The sequence below is a fragment of the Austrofundulus limnaeus genome, unplaced genomic scaffold (assembly GCF_001266775.1).
Source record: "Austrofundulus limnaeus strain Quisiro unplaced genomic scaffold, Austrofundulus_limnaeus-1.0 Scaffold273, whole genome shotgun sequence".
NCBI classification, from domain to species: Eukaryota; Metazoa; Chordata; class Actinopteri; order Cyprinodontiformes; family Rivulidae; genus Austrofundulus; species Austrofundulus limnaeus.
Genome location: NW_013952675.1, coordinates 273,671 through 278,142, shown reverse-complemented (window position 1 = coordinate 278,142; position 4,472 = coordinate 273,671).

The following is a 4,472-nucleotide window of genomic DNA, read 5'->3' as shown; positions in this document are numbered from 1 at the left end:
ACAGTTCTTGAGTGGTGCTCGATTGATAAAATGATGGGAAACAGGTGTGCTCATTTAGTTGATGAGCTTGTGACCACACCTCCAGACTGGATCTGCAGATCCAGCTACTGGCAATGTTACACATCACGTTACTTAGATAGAAAAATGGATTTCAGGGTAATATATGTTCACTTGTGTGTAACAAAAACAAACTGAGCGTTTATGTTCTTGTTACTTAGACACAAGACTGAAAAAACATAATGAGGCACAAGTGGAAGATAAGTAATTACAGTTATCAGAGCAGTTTGTTTATTTTATTAAAAATAAAAAGCTGCATTATGAAAAAACACATGGACATAAACAGCTTCCCATTGATCACATGTTCCCAGAAAAGCAAATGTAACCTATTTCAGATGAAAGAGCTGATCTGGTTACAGGACAAACTCCCTGCCTCTTGAACCACTGTTGCTCCATAGGTGGACAAAAGCCAAAAAACAAACAAACCTGTTCTTTTAAAAAATATGTTGAAGGACAAGCAAGTTCACAGACACAATTACAACTGTCTTTGAAAGGTGTTGGTGGTTTCTCAGACGGATGGGAAACAACCGTTTATGCACATACTTTCTAGGTAAAAAAATAAATACTCCTGTGAAGATAAAAAAAATGTGATAACTGAGACACCAAAGGAGCACACACACTARCATTTGGGAAATCCTGAATGGGTGCTGTGCAGGACAAGCTGCAAAGGGCAAATTTGCAAAAGCTGAAGTGAAAACAGCTGAACATTTTTTTTGAGGGAAATGCTCACTACGTCAGACCTTTTACTTCAAATGTGTTTCCATCTCCCCTTTTGCACATTAACTCTTTTTTTCAAAAAAACACCAAAACCACCTCAAGCGAGCATAAAAAGTTTTTCATGAAATTGAGGGAGATTTTCCATCAACTTTTTCTAATACAACACTTCAAAATGCGCATGAAAAATGTTGATGGAAACATGGCTTATGTCTCTTGACTGGCCTGGGAATGCCTTGGAATCCTCAAAGAGCTGGAAGAGGTGGCTGGGGAAAGAAAGGTCTGCCCCCCCCCCCACCCCAGCTCTAGCTTCTGACCCCATGACCCAACAGCCTAAAATAATGGATAGATGGATGGATAAATATTTTCATTAGATTTCTTAACTATGCAATAAACTATTGCTTTGCTRTGCTAACAGACTCTGTCCATCTGTCCCCAGGGTCTCATCTCAGCAGTAATATTAACAGCAGGAACCACAAAACTAAAGAGGCCTGTTAAAAATAAGGAGAAGAACRTCTGACACATTTCTGGTTTGTGCCAAAGAACAGTTCCTCCTTACAGATTGTCTTGTGAGTGTCACACTTACACAAGCAGTTTTGTTTAAACAGCATGGCACACATTTCCAATTGAGGGTCTAAGTGCCACTGTAAGGGCATATTTAACAATATTAATAAAATAATAGAAGAAATTACAAATATTGTAAAGAATCTTGCAGACAAGAGATCAAAAGACTGGGTTGACATGGTATTGATGTTTGTAAAAGACATAATGAATTCTGTGATTGAACCGATTACATTCATTTGTAATTTATCATTTTCAACTGGTTTTTTTCAACAACATGAAAATAGCAAAGGTTTTACTTAAAGGTTTTATTTAAAGGTTCCACTTTTTTAAAATGGTGAAAGACGTGTTTTTAGCAACCACAGACCAATATCCCTGTTACCACAATTTTCAAAGATTTTAGAGAAATTGTTTGGGATTAGATTGGACAAATTCATTGATAGGCAGAATATGTAAGTAACAGTCTGTATGGGTTTAGAACAAAAAAATTCTACATCGATGGCTCTCATTGAAGTAATAGAACATATAACAACTGCTGTTGATCAAAAACAGTCAGTATTTTTGTTGATTTTAAAAAAGCGTCAGTATTCTTTTTGAAAAGTTAAGTAAATATGGTATTAGAGGACATGCATTACAGTGGGTATCTAGTTATTTTGAAAATAGAAAACAATTTGTAGAAATAAATAATGTTAGATCTGAGTATTGTAACATCTCACGTGGAGTGCATCAGGGTTCCATTCTCGGACCTAAGTTATTTATTTTGTATGTGAACAATTTGGTAAATGTATCAGATCTTTTTGGGTGTGTTCTATTTGCTGATGATACAACATTCTTTTGTTCCGGTAATGATATTGAACAAATGTTGGACATGATACAGACAGAATTTATGAAAATACAAGGTTGGTTTCAACTTAATAAATTATCATTAAACTTGGACAAGACACATTATATGATTTTCTGTAACAATAAGAGAACTATAGATGTTTCATTTAAAATTGATGATGTTGAGATCTGTATTCAGTGAAGTTTCTAGGTGTCATTATTGACGAAAAACTGACATGGAAAAATCATATAAATTGTTTAAGAGCAAAAATAGCCAAATCAATTGGAGTACTGTACAAAGTAAGAGAACTGTTCAATGATAAAGCACTGTTTATGTTGTATAATTGTTCCTCATTTAATTTACTGTATTGAAGTATGGGGTAAACTTGTAAAACTATCACAAATCCATTTTTTATTTTACAGAAAAGAGCTATAAGAATTATTACTAGAAAAAATTACAGCCATCCATCGAATAAATTGTTTCATGATTTGAAATTATTAAAAAATTTTGATTTGGTTGATTATAATATTTTACTATTAATGTACAGAGCTCATAAAGGTGTCTTACCTTCCAACATTCAAGTAAATTTTGTTAAAAGAGAGAGCTGTTATTATCTTAAGGGAAAAAATGTTTGTGAAACCTTGGGTTTGTATGAGCCTGACGGAGCGATCCACTTTAATCCAGGGAATAAAAGTGTGGAACAGTATGGAAGATGAAGTTAAAATTGCCAGATCCTTGTATATATTAAAGAGAATGATAAAAACGAGTATTCTGAAGAAATATGGAGAATTATAAGTGAATTAATGCTAATTGTTTTTTGAATTGATATCTTTTTATTTTTATTTCATTTTAAAATGTTTTAAGTTGTTTTGATTTTTTTGTTGTATTTTTACTTTTCTTTTGAACAAATTTTGGGTATAAAAAGGGGCAGATATTATAAGATTTATTCTTCTTCTGCTGCCTTTCATTTTATTTGATTTTATTTTGACTGCATGTTTTTGTACTTGGTTGATCTGTGTAACAAATGAAATGCATAAAGAACTACAACTACTGCTCCTCCTACTACTACTACTACTACTACTACTACTACTACTACTACTACTACTAACACTACTACTACTACTACTACTACTACTACTATATTAAAACAAAAACTCTAAGAATCCTGAATTGTGAGGCTGCTGTATCAGTTTCAACCAGAGAACAATCTTCAGGAGATATTTTCTGATACTGAGGCTTACTTGAACATCACAACTAAAATGTTCAAGACTGAAACCAGATTTTTCTCAATATTAAAAAGGATCAAGACGTTCCTATAAAATGTAAAACTCAAGAACATCTCAACGCTCAGGCAGGCCTCTCACTGGAAAAGGAACTTGAACTGTACAGAAAAAAAAAACATATTGTGACAAATATGCAGATTCTAAATAAAAAAAAATTAATTTATCACTTTGCTCGTTGAATAGATCACTTTTGTCATCGGTGACAGCAACCATTTTGTTGCACCACAAAATAGTTTTGATTACACCAAATCATGTTGCTAAATACATGCTTTAAGCAAGGACGGAGTGGGTAATCGGCACAATTGGGACAAATCTCGCTGGGCCGGACCATTAATGGGCCGGTCCGACGGGCACAGTTAGTACGGGGATGACAGGACGAAAAAATCTCCGATCAAAACTGATGATGAACTTCTGTTAGTTCGCTGACGCTCCCACAGAGCTGCAGCAGCAAAGACAGCCCGCTCCTCCCTCCCTTTTTCACACACAGAGCTGCAGCAGCAAAGACAGCCCGCTCCTCCCTCCCTTCCTCCTTGTGACAGAGCGGAGCGGTGTCGCACACACAATCAAGAGTTGATTCTTCTATTCTTGTGGGGACTTTGCATTGACTTCCATTCATTTACCGGTGGTCATTTCTACACCCTAACCCTGACCCACCAACAGTATGTTCCCCAACGRGGACTGGGCTTTTCCCCCATAAGGAACAGTGGGTCCTCACACCACCTGTGTTTACTGGGAAAATGGTCCCCACCAGGCTGCAAAAAAACGTAGGCACACACAAACACACAGGCTTTGCATGTTGCGTTGAGCTGCCTTCTGCAGCATAAACAACGAGTTACAGGCTACAACTGGAAGAGGTAAGACTCCACTGATAATGTCCAGCTTTTGGTAAAGCTGTAGTCTTTACAAAGAACCAGAAAATAAATCAACATTTCCCCACGACACAGTTTTTTCTACCAAAACTAAGTGCAGTTAGTTAGTCCAGGTGATCCATTAATGTACTGCCTGTATTATAGCAAGAATAAAATGTTTATTTT